This window comes from Megalobrama amblycephala, linkage group LG9 (genome assembly GCF_018812025.1).
Source record: "Megalobrama amblycephala isolate DHTTF-2021 linkage group LG9, ASM1881202v1, whole genome shotgun sequence".
Lineage (NCBI taxonomy): Eukaryota > Metazoa > Chordata > Actinopteri > Cypriniformes > Xenocyprididae > Megalobrama > Megalobrama amblycephala.
Window position 1 is genome coordinate 33788611 of NC_063052.1, and position 13174 is coordinate 33801784.

Sequence of the window (13174 nt, forward strand, 5' to 3'; positions counted from 1 at the left end):
GGCTGGGCGATGTATCGAATGCTTTTGTCACGCGCAATATTGAACGCGATATTGCGTGGCTTATCAGTGATCTACGGCTCTGTCTATTAAATGCCGCTCCATTTGAAAGCAGGTGATGGCGATTTAGCGGTAATCAGGGAACCGGCTTTACTGAAGAAATGCGCGTGACAAAAGCATTCGATACATCGCCCAGCCCTACTGTGAAGTACGTTTTACCATTTCACTGTTAGCATATTGAAAGAGGTCACTATTAACAGTTCAGCTCAGTGAGAGAAATTCACTCTACCTTCATCAGTGGAGGTATCCTAAGCAAAGCACCTTGAGGGAGAAAGAAAAGATGGTAACACTTTATAATAACAATCATTAATAGATGGTAAATTGATAGTTAATTAATCTTTAGTTAATTGTCATTTAACTGTTAGCAAACAGTATTTTTACTTATTATAAAGTTTAACGAAAACTTAAAGATATGTTAGCATTTCCATATTTTGATATTAGAAGGGAAGGGATGCAGGCAGCTGCTTACCAATGCTTAAAAACATCCCAAGCTAATGTCTGATGCACGGAATTTATTGTGTGGTTTTCCTAACCCCCATTTGGTAAATAGATTATCACGGTGGAGTATAGCATGCTATTTGCTATGCCACTTTCATCAAAACCTATTACAAAGCTACAGCAATGTCATGTCATTAAATTGTCATGATCACTAGTGAGAGTGCCCTAGTCAGCCACTAGAGGGCACTCCATCCTGGACTCTTGTTTTCACCCCTTGGACTACATTACCCATAACTCACTTCCCTGGACTCATTATCTCATTGTCATTGCACCCAGCTGTTTTGTGTTTGTTCAATTAGTGTCTGTCTATTTATACCTGGTTTGTCTCTGCTTTTGTCATGGTGTCTTCATTCATGTTCCAGAGTCTCTGTTTTGGTTTGCTTTGTGTTTTGTTCCTGTCATTGTTTTGTTTGGACTGTCTCCCTGGATTTTGGCCCAGGCCGCCAGCCCTGCCGCCGCCGCCGCCGCCGCCGCCGCCCAGGTCGTCTGCCCTGCCATCGTCAACCAAGCCTTCTGTCCTGCTGCCGTCAACCAAGCCGTCTGTCCTGCCACCGTCGTCCAGGCTTCCTGCCCTGCTGCCACTGCCCCGGCCGTTGGAACCGCTGGAACCCGCCTGGTCAGTTCCTCCAGCGCCGCCCTGGCAACTAGCCAGGACTCCAGACCCCAGGGAACCCGCCTGGTCAGTTCCTCCAGTGCCGCCCTGGCATTCAGCCAGGACCCCGACCCTCTTAGAGCCCCCGTGGTCTGTTCCACCGGCTCCCCCCTGGCCTTCGGTTGGGGGCTCTGGTCGAATATATTATGTTACGTTGTATTATAGCCTATACAATAATATTAATACTTCTAATTCAACAAATGTAAATAATAAAAGATGAATTCTTATGACATACCATTTTCAGCAGAGGCTAATATAAGGTTTTATGTTCACTGAGGTAGGCTAATCTAATTACAACCCCGAAATTCGTAGCTATGCAAAAGAGGGGACTAATAATTTAATTACAATAAAACATTTACTCACTTTCTTGCCTTTAAATAAAACGGTCCATCTGTGAATCCAGCGTTGTTTGCCTCTCTGTGTACCGAGATCTGATTGTCAGGATTGTGTAAGAGGGTGTACAACTGTGAACTGGTAGAGCAAGGACTGGTTATTCTTGTCAGCATGACTTTTCGTGAGTGACACAATAGTTTTATTGAAAATTAATGACATCCACGGTGCGGGACAAACTTCCCAGCAAGCAATTTCATGTCTATTAGACGTCTAATAGCCGTCAAAACATAGCCCTGCCGTCTAGGCTAAAACAAGGCAAAATTTGGGCTGTCAGTGAAAGTCTAACCATAACCTAACCCAAAAATAGACTAGTCATCAATTAGACGACTATTAGACGACTATATATGTCTAATAGACGGTGAATATGATAGGCTAAAATAAGGCTGAATTTGGGCTGTCAGTGAAAGTGGGTTAGCCCATGTGGGCCCATAGCAGTTTTGCCCGTTTGGGCCCCCATGATGGTTTACTCTGGGCAACCCACTGTGGGCTTGCCCACAGAAAACCCACACGAGCCCCCCAATGGGTTATCTCATACAGGGCCCACAGAAGTTTTTCACTGTAGTGCCAACATGGGAGTTTACTGTGGGCAGCCCACCATGTTAACAGCACAGTTAAATCGTTGTTAAATCAGTGTTAATCAAACTATTTTTTAATGATTCAGTAAAATGTCATATATGTCATTACATTCAACAGCCCACACCATACTTAACTAAAACTACACACAGTCAAGAAGATGTCTTTGCCTGTTTGCTTAGCAGCTGTTTCCCTGTTCCTTTAAAAATCTTGTTGCAGTGTTCTACTAGTATGTAATATTAAAAAAGAACTGTTTATAATGACTTCTTTCTTTTTCTTTACTTTTTTTTTTATATTGGAATTATTGTTAATTAAGTACATTTGCAAAACAACTTAAAATGTATAATGTGCACATCTATAGAGGTTAGTAACTATTATCACTCACAATATAAAAACACAACACAGGTATTAATAACAATATATTCACTTATTTAACAGAAATAAATCTGAATTACTAAAATGTCATTGTTATATAATAACATAGCGATGCAGGTTGCATCTTTATAAATTCATGGAATCGACTGATTAATTAATACTTATAAATCAGTGTAATGGATTATGAGCATGCACTCTTAAAAAGCAAATGCATGACTTATAAGTAATGATAAAAATAATATAAATGTAACTATAACTGTTCTTTTAATGCAGTACATGTCTTAATGAGTTTTTAAAATATATTTATAGAATACTTAACATAAATAAGTATAAATGGAGCTAAAATTCATTATAAGCATAGACTTCATAGAAAGTGTTACCGTATTTATTAAATAAAATTAACTTATTTGTCACAATAAAACAATGTAAATGGTTGATCAATGATGGATTTGTTCACTATTATCATTGGTCTTCATATATAATATACACATATTAAATATATCACTGATGAATTTGATATTTTTATATATTTCTGAAATGGCAAAAAAGAAAATATATATATATTATTAGTAGTAACACGAAAGATGGCGTCATCACGTGATTAATTCTAACCAATGAGACTGCTGGTGGAACTGTATCGCTAATGAGCTGTCATTCCGGATTCGACTGCACCGCCAGTTCTGCTTCAAACAGGTAAGCTTTTTAAATTATAAGCTTTTTTTAATGGTATTTTCTGAGTTTTCTGTTAAAATTAGTGTAACAGATGAAAATGCCAATGAATTTATTGACTAAAATTAAATTACACAAATTTTTATTTTATGCTGCCGTTTAAATGACTAACGGTTATAACGGTCGACTAGCCCATTTTCTGGTAACGTTAAACTATACTTTATATATGTAACGTTACTTTAAAACTGCATTAATTCAATGCCTTGAATTGTTTTACATCCATTTTGGTGTTAATTTGATTTATTATTGTTCTCCTGTTGCTATTTTAGCGAACTACGACCGAGCTAGGCATAATGAGTCAGTCAGTCATGTCCGTTTTATAGTTAAAATAGCGACGTAAACGAGGCCTACATTAAATCTCGTTACATATGATTTTATAACCGTTCATACATCGATAAACACTGTGCGCTGACAGTTCAGACAGCAAACCATATTTATATACATGTGCTTTGTATTTTTATATTGCTATCATGTTAACGTGACCTAAAAATAACAAAACCTTTTGTCTCACGCGCAAGCTGGCGCGTGCACGGAGAGAGAGAGAGAGACTTTTGACTTTTAACATCTCTTTAATTACAATCCATTAGCACAAAAAACATACACCCTTAAAACACCACATTACTTCATAAAATACATATTCTTACAAATACATATATTTAAAAATAAAAAATAAAATAAACTTCTTTTACAACAATATATCACAACCTCCCTCTTCATTGGGTTGACATAAAATATTTCCAACACCCCATAACAAGAAGAAAGCTTCAGTATCATTCACCAATTCATAATACTTATACTCCATTACCAGCCTACTTTTTACTAGAGCTCTAAACATGTTCAAAGGATCAGTATCACTGTTAAACAGTAATTTTCTTTTTCTTGTCAACCAAATTGCCATTTTTGCCATACCGAATAAAACATTAATCAAAACAATTTTGCTTTTATTTAAGGCACTATATTTTGGTCCAAAAATAAAAAAAACTATTTGTGAAAATAAATCCAAAATTATGACTCAAGTCTTTTAACAAAGCAAGAATTCCAACCAGCCTTGAACATTCAATAAACATATGAAATACTGTTTCTGAAAGACCACAAAACAAACACTCTTCTCCTTGCAAAGGATTTAGATGAACTTTATAACGATTTGTTGCTAAAATCCAATGAGAAATCCGCCATTGCAAATCCCCACTTCTTTTTTCAATTGGTTTCTTATACAGTGACCTCCAACATCCTTTTGGAGAGGCACCTGATTCAACAAAATTAGTCCATTTGGTCTCTGGAAGGTCTTTCAATGCTCTTAAATTTAGAAATTTGACACAAACCAGATAAAGTGACTTCTTAGATATAGTATCAAAGAGACCAAGTTCAGGTGTCCTAAACGAAAGCAGTCTTCCATCAACCTCCTGCCAATCTCCTACATTTGCATCCACACTGATGCTGGGGAATACATTCTTAACTATCTCTGTTTGCAATGGTATTGCAGGAAAAGACTCCTGAATCTCAGATAATAATTTTTCAACAGTCCGAACAGAATGGATACTAATCTTCATGGCCAGATTTTCTGCAGAAATCCATCGGTCCATTGACCTAAGATGACAAATTTTACATACTCCAGCTCTCACCATGCTTGTGCAGACACCTCTCGAATTTAAAATCACACTAGATAGAAGTGGATTAAAAAGTAAAGGTTCTTCAAGAACCCACTCTTGAGTTATCTCAGACTGTTCTCGTTTAACAATAAATATTTGCCATGCATTTAATACTGATGCATAAAAAGAAGAAAGTCCATTAAAATCTACTTCCTTCAAATTCATCAAAAAAAGGTGTCTATCCAAGTTCATCCGCCCCACTTTATTCAATAAAGCACAAGCTATTTTTGTCCAATTCTGTGACTGATGATACAGGAGTCTTTGTGCAGTCTGCAGTCTAAAAGCAGCTACTTTGGACTTAATGTCCATAAGGCCTTGGCCTCCTTCACTTAACTGCAGATACAATACTGACTCTCTTAGCCAATGTTGTCCATCCCAGAAAAAATTAACAAACACTTTTTGAATTTCCCTAATAAAATCATCTGGCGGGTTCAACACAATTAATTTATGCCATAGGACAGAAGCAGCAAGATTATTTATGACCAGCACTCTTCCTCTATAAGATAGTTGAGGTAAAATCCAGTTCCATTTTGATTATCTATTGCAAATTTTATCTTTAACACTGTCCCAGTTTTTCATTTGATACACATCTGAACCTAAAAAAATTCCTAAAAACTTAAAACCATCTTTTTCCCACTTTACATTTTCAGGTATAACAGGTAAAGGTATTTTTCTTTTATCATTGCACCAAAATGCTTCTGTTTTACTCCAGTTCAGTTTTGCAGATGATGCTCTCTCATATGAAGAGATACTGTAATTAACAATATCAATATCTCTTTGATCTTTCACAATTACAGTGATATCATCTGCATATGCTGTTAACTTAAAAACATTACAATTACCATCAATTTTTATACCAGACAGATCTTTTCTTAATAAACACAGGAGTGGCTCCACTGCTAAAGCATATAACTGACCAGACAGTGGGCATCCTTGTCGTATACCTTTAAGTAATCTTATTGGTTTGCTTAACCCACCACCTATTTTTAGAATACAAGAGGCATTCATGTATAAAAGTTTGATCCAAGAAATAAAAACATCTCCAAACCCAAAAGCACTCATTGTTTCAAACAGAAAACCGTGGTCAACTCTATCAAATGCTTTTTCCTGATCCAGGAACAGAAAGCCAAAATTCACTTCATGTAGTTTAGAGTAATCCACAATATCTCTAATCATAAAAATATTATCATATAATGTTCTTTCTGGAATGCAGTATGATTGGTCATGATGTATTAAAACTCCCAATACAGTTTTCAGCCTGTTTGCCAAAACTTTAGCTATTATCTTATAATCAGTTGTCAAAATTGACACAGGCCTCCGATTTTTAAGAACACTCAAGTCACCCTTTTTTGGTAATAGTGTTAATACTGCCCTTTGGCAACTTGTGGGAAGGCATTTTTCTTTAAAACACTCTTGGATCACCTCATAAAAGTCTTTTCCAATGTATTTCCACACAGCTTTATAAAAGTCCACTGATAGTCCATCAATTCCAGGGGCTCTACCCGGTTTCATCTGTTTAACAGCATCAGTTAACTCCTCAAATGAAAAAGAACTGTCCAAATTCTTACTCTGTGTTTCAGTAAGAGTAGGCAACTGTTGCAACAGCTGTGAAGCACATTCAGTATCAGTTTCTTCTTTTCTATACAAATCTGAATAAAAGTCCACTGCAATCTTTCTCATTTGTCTTACATCAGAAGTCTTATGTCCATCAGGTGTTGTCAAACAATACATTTCATTTTGTTGTTTTGACACTTTTTCTAAATTAAAAAAATAAGCAGTGGGAGCATCCATCTCATGTACAGACATAAAACGAGATCTTATTAGGGCACCTTTAGCCCGCACTTGCAATAAATATTCTAGATCTTGCTTCTTTTCACATAAAATGCCAGCTGAAGATGAATTAGAATTCTGAATCATACCAGATGTAATGTGTAAAATCTCTTGTTCTATTTCAGAAATTTTTTGTTTTATTTTTCTTGTTGCAAAACATGTATACTGCTGACAAAAAATTTGTATTTGTGTCTTTCCTATTTCCCACCACTGTATCAAATTATCAAATTCATTTTTCTTAGAACCCCATTCATTCCAAAACAATTCAAATTTCTCATAAAAATCTTTTTCTTTCAACAATGCAATATTAAATTTCCAATAAGGACTTTTAAATTTAGATTGTGTCAAAACTATATTTATTGTAATAAAATTATGATCTGATAAACAACATGGAAAAATATTACACCCCATTATTCTATTATTTTCAGTACGTTTGACATAAAACCTGTCAAGTCTTGCTACACTTATCATTCCTTGTGAAACCTTTGTCCATGTATATTGTTTAATCTCTTTATTCCTATCTCTCCATACATCTACCAAATCATTCTGAATTGTAATACTTTTTAAGAAAGAAGCTGATACAGGATGTGGTTCCTCATTATTCCTATCTAAAAGAAAATTAAAAGTACAATTCCAATCCCCTCCAATGATTAATACACCATCCAAAGTATAACTTTTTAAAAACTCTCCTAATTTTCTAAATATTATAATTCTATCTGACCCTTTGTTTGGAGCATAAATATTTATAAATACAAATAACTGATTTTTAATCATAGCGTTCACCATCATAATACGTCCTTTCTCTATTTCCATTTCTGATAAAATATTAACATCAAGGTGAGCTGAAAACAAAATCGCTACACCTGCACTGACATTTGTGCCATGGCTAAAACAGATTTTTCCTCTCCACCACAGGTTTAACTCAGATTCATTTTTTATGTCGCTATGAGTTTCTTGTAAAAATATTACTTCAGCTTCTTTAAGCCTAAGAAATTCATTAAGTAAAGCTCTTTTCCCCCCATCCCTCATACCATTCACGTTTAAAGATCCTAATCTAAGAATCTGCATTACAGGATAGAGAGATAAAAAAAAAAAACATGACAGAAAAGCAAAACAAAAATAAAGATAGATCCCACACCCATGTGCTTTATTTTTTTACCTTTGACAATCTCACGTTATCTTTTTGAGCTTTACGTACAGTAGCAAGAAACTTTTTCAGCCGAAATCTTTTTTGTTTTGAAATAACATCATAGCCAACCGTCTTCTGAGCTTTCACCACTGATTTAATAAACTTATTAACATCAGGGAAATATTTTACGACATCCACCTTTTTCCCTTTAGTTAAATCCAGAAACTCATTTAATTCATCGACAGAATACACGTCATCCAAAGACTGACTGCAATCAATCTCCGAAACCTCCGAACAATCATCACAATCCTCCATCAGTTCTCCATCACTATTTTCATTCTCCACAATTGTACTAGACTGGCCACTAACACTCAAAACCTCATCACCATAAGCACAATCAATATCCTTAACAGCAACGTCCTCCTTTAAAACATTCGGGCCTACCACATTATCACCAGCTCGCATAAGTGAAATAAACTCACTCACCTCTGACTTTGAAACTGGATCAGTAGCACTCTGCTCAGCTGGAGAACCGTTCCGAGGAATAACGCTGGGTTCACCTGCCGAAACTGAAGCCTCCGAATCCTTCTCGCTAACCCCGTTTGTCTTTTGTTTTTTTTCTGGAATCATTACCTCCTTTACAGCGATGGGCCGTTTTTCTTTATCTAGATTTTCGTCTTTTTTTCTTTGATCGATTTGCTCATCATTATTCCCATCGTTCTTTTCATTTTCTGAACGTTTCTTATGCGGACATGTGAACTTCTTATGTCCCAAATCACCGCATTCAAAACAACGCAAACTATCTGTCGTTGCAAAAATCATATAGGAACTGTCACCATGTTGAATGCGAAACGAGATATCTAAAGACTGAGATTGCGCATTTAAAAACATGAACACTTGTCTTCGAAAAGACAGCACATGTTTTAAAACGCCATTTTTACAGCCGAGCGGAACCATTTTAATGGATCCAGCAAACTTACCAAAGCGACTCAATTCCTTTACAATTTGCTCATTAGAAATGAATTGAGGCGCGTTTGAAATGGTAACCTTAGTAGCAGGTGCTCGCAAAGGCATTACTTGCACCAAGGTATCGGAAACAACAATTCCGTTTTCAACAAGGCTATTTACGAGTTTTTCATCCTTAAGAAACACCACCACTGCCTTATTCATTCTAGAGGCCGATGTTATATTTTCATGCCCAACAATCTCACCCATTGCTAAAAGCACGTCTTCAACTGTAAACGCTTGATCCGAAAACACTTTGCATCCATTCTTAATAGAGAAACCTGGCGTTCCCTCACCTGGGAGAGACGCCATGGCTTTCCCCTTACCGCGGAATCACTCTGGTGTTTTTCTTAAAGTAAATAAATAAACCAAAAAGTGATAATTAAACCCCCCCCAAAAAAAAACAAACATAGAAAAAGAAAAAAGAAAAATTACCCTTGAAAACCAATTCAAGCGTGCCGCTCTCACACCCTACACCACACTTCCGCTCCCAGCATGCAACAGAGAGAGAGAGAGAGAGAGAGAGAGAAGTCATTGGCCTGTGTATTTCACATGAAATCAACCATCTGTAATTAATTAATTATGAAAAGATATAATTTCATGGCCTAAATGTTTTACTTCCGTTATATTCACATTAAATATTAATGTGTAATTTCTCTTGAATGTATAGGCTACATTTCATCAGCACGTTCATCCATACAGAGCAATATTTAACTGAAATAATTCTTGTTTCTTTTTCTCCTTTTCATTGTGTGTAATCAGATCATTGGTTCTGCTCTGTAAGTATTCGACTCACTGTCTGACACATTCTCAGTTTTTGTATTGTTGATTGCACCATATAACTGTACTTTCATAAAAATGTTGCTTGTTATCTGTTAATCTTTTGGGTATCACTGTATCTGACAGTACAGTGGTGCCATATGTCACATTCTCAGATGTCAAAGGACATATTCATGAATAAAAGATTTAAACTGGCTTCATACCATTAAAATGTTGTTTGTCCTCTCTCTTTTCAGTATTCTTTGCCATCTAGTCCTGATTCCTGACTACAGGTCTTCAGGATGACCAGGAACTACAGGATGGTTTGAGCTACACTCTGCAGGACGTTGGTCCTCCATGACCAGGACTGGACACCACTGTCGTAAGTGATTGATCTAGCAGTCATTCTGGATCTCTGAATTGTCATGTTTAGAACATATTGCAGGGGATATCAGCTCTGGCCCTCGAGGACCACTGTCCTGCAGACTTTAGCACCAACCCTGGTCCAACACACCTGAACAAGCCAATCGAGCTCTTTTGGTTTACTGACTAGAAAGTCACATGTGGTGAGATTGATCAGGTGTGGACATAAACTGTGCAAGACAGTGCACTTCGAGGACCAGAGCTGAGAACTCCTGACATGCTGATTAGTCAATAATAACTGATGAAAAAATTAATACAATTTTTATTTTTATTTTATTTTGATTTGTATAGATTTATTCAATATTTCTTTCTCTCTTTTTCTCCTTTGTGATTTTGTTAACCACAGCTAAATAAACCTAAGGAGAGCCGCTCAGGCACAGGTCACTGCATCTTTTGCTGTGTAAGTACATTTTTGACTGTCAGACACATTCTCAGTATTTGCATTTATTTTAATAAAAATTACATATTCATGCTGAAAGTTAAAGTCATCAATGATTTCTTACATTAAAGGTATAGTTCTTCATGTTGTTCCAAACTTGTATTACTTACTTTTTTCTGTGGAATGCAAAAGAAGATATTTTGAAGAATGTTTCATCTGTTTTGTCCATACATTGTAAACTGCATTGGATCCCATTGACTTTTTATTGTATTGACAAAAACATGGTCAGTTTTCAAAATATCATCTTCCATAGAAGAAATCATGCAGGTTTGGAATGACACAAGGTTGAGTAGCAAATTGTTCTCATGCTCTCAGTTCATCATGCCCTCAATTTGTTCACTGTATCTTTCTCTCTCAACAACAGTCTAAAATTGTTTTTAACATTAATAAACAACACCTGGAACTATTTTTCAGGAACTCAAATTATTCTCAGGTTTCTCCTGTCAAAGTGCATTTAGATGTTCTCAAAAGATTGTTCCCTGGGTTGGAAATGTCCTAACCCTTGGGAAAACACAAATGTAATGTATACAAAACTTGTGTTTTGTTTTTTGTTTTAAATTAATGTTTCAATTGTTGTTTTTTTCTCACTTTAGATAAAAAAGCACACAAAAAGCGGCCCAGCCACAGCTTCCGAAGTGGAAACTCCTGTTAAATCATGGCTCCATAATGCAAGAGACCGGGATGGTGGAAGGAGCAGAAGAACCAGAAGACTGGAGATCAGGCAAAGATCTACTGGTACCTGAGGGGATTGATCACTCATCTCCATCCACAAATGAATGATTGCTGAATGATCATGTGACACTGACAACTGGATGCAGGCTGCTGAATATTAAGTTTTAATATCACAGGAAAATTTTACTTTGTAAAATATATTAAAACAGTTCAGGGCTCGACATTAAGCCTTTTCCTGTAACGAGTAAATCGGTCATTCACAAACTCTGTTGTAAATACAATTTATTCTGCAGCATCAGTGTTAAGGCCGGCTGTGACATGTATAAATCTGCATATTTATGATATTTTTACCTTTATAAAGGGCATTTTACCCATTGTTAAATAAATGCTTCATCTTTCATTTTAAATTTTTAAATTTGATCAATAAATTAAATTAGTGTAATAAGACACTGTTACCAGTCAAATTAAATAATTTACACTGAAAAATTACAACTGCATTTAAAAATGTTGTGAGATTAGATAATAAAAAAATGTCGGAAAGAATGATACTTTTAAACATGAAACTAAACTGCCAGTAGGTGGCGGCAGGTAACTGTCTTAATGAGTGACAAAATGTATAATTTTGGGTGATTGGGACAGTGCTTAAATGCTTTGCTAATTAAGAAAATTATTAGCCTTGCAATAGAGAACCATTGTTTATGCTCTATATGCTCTAAATCAGTGTTCCCAACCATGTGCAAGCCCTAACCAACCACTAAAATATTCATGAACTAGCTAGATTTTACTAAAGTAAAACAACCAAATTCTGAAAATAGAAACATAATAGTTAAACTCTTTTTATTTTCTTTTTTTTTTTTTTTTTACTGATTGCAGTAATAATTTTACTGTTGCAGTAATGAAAGGTTTGTGCAGGTTAAATTTGTTTGTCAAACAGTTAATTGGTGATGGGCCCACCAACATCTCATCTAAAGGTTACCAAAAAAAGTTTTGTATCAGTTTACTTTTTTTTTATTTTTTATGGGGTATGAATTTTAGGGTTTTTTTACTTGTTTAATTGATTTTAAAATGTTTTCAATGACTTTTGGACTTCAAACCTTCTTTTGATGGATTTCAAATAAATAAAGTTGAACAAACATAAACATGGACTTTTAATGATGATGAACAGAAAAGGAAATATTGCATATAAAATTATATCAAAGTATGAACTGTGCAATACAGTAAATATGCTTAAACTACCCTAAATCAATAGAAAGACATGCTGTCTCAATCACCCAAACGTTACCAAACAAATGGTTTTGCTCAGTTTGCAGAAAAGTGTATGTCGCACACAGGGGCGGCGCCATCCGATTTTGCCGGGGCTTTAGCCCCGAATGTTTTGAGTCAAGCCCCGAATGTAATGACTGTCACTGAGCAAATATGAAACTGGACAATAGCCTATGTAAACCTCCGAAATCATAAGTTGCTTTATTTCATTGCGCTTTGGCTTTGCATATACTGCATACAGCCTGTAAAAATAGACCTTAAAAATAATCTAGCCTATAGAATACATTTCTTTGCTGTCGGTGTTAAATGAGAAAAGCATCAAATAGACAATGGAAAAAATAGAAAAAAAGGAAATGGCTCTCTTTTATGAACGGACCATTGAACCATTGGTTCCCCCAATTTGTGCAAAATGTGAACTGATTCAGAAACACTGCTGAGACCCACAGTCATTCTGCTAAGACTTTAAAACAGACAATATTGTGTCTAAAATATAACACAGTATTAGCTTCTTATGTATTGAACTGTTGTATAAAATCAAAAAAGTTGTTATTATTTATGCGCAAATGGTTTCTGCTCTAGCAATTCACCTTTCGGCACTCCCATTACCTCAACCTCTCTTCCCCCTGTTGTGTAACACTGTGCATAACTTATGCAGAAGTTTGAAAACAAGAACATTTCACCTCAAAGCATTTTCAAAGCAATTATCGTAAGCACACTTTCTTTGGGTT

General features: G+C 35.7%; 1 long non-coding RNA gene across 1 annotated transcript; it reads left to right on the forward strand.

Annotated features, from left to right (window-relative positions):
• The first annotated feature begins 10038 nt into the window (after positions 1 to 10038).
• LOC125275755 lies at positions 10039 to 12892 on the forward strand. Its single transcript, XR_007186502.1, has 3 exons — positions 10039 to 10229; positions 10419 to 10472; positions 11105 to 12892. It is a non-coding gene; the product is annotated as an uncharacterized LOC125275755 (long non-coding RNA).
• The last annotated feature ends 282 nt before the right edge of the window (positions 12893 to 13174 follow it).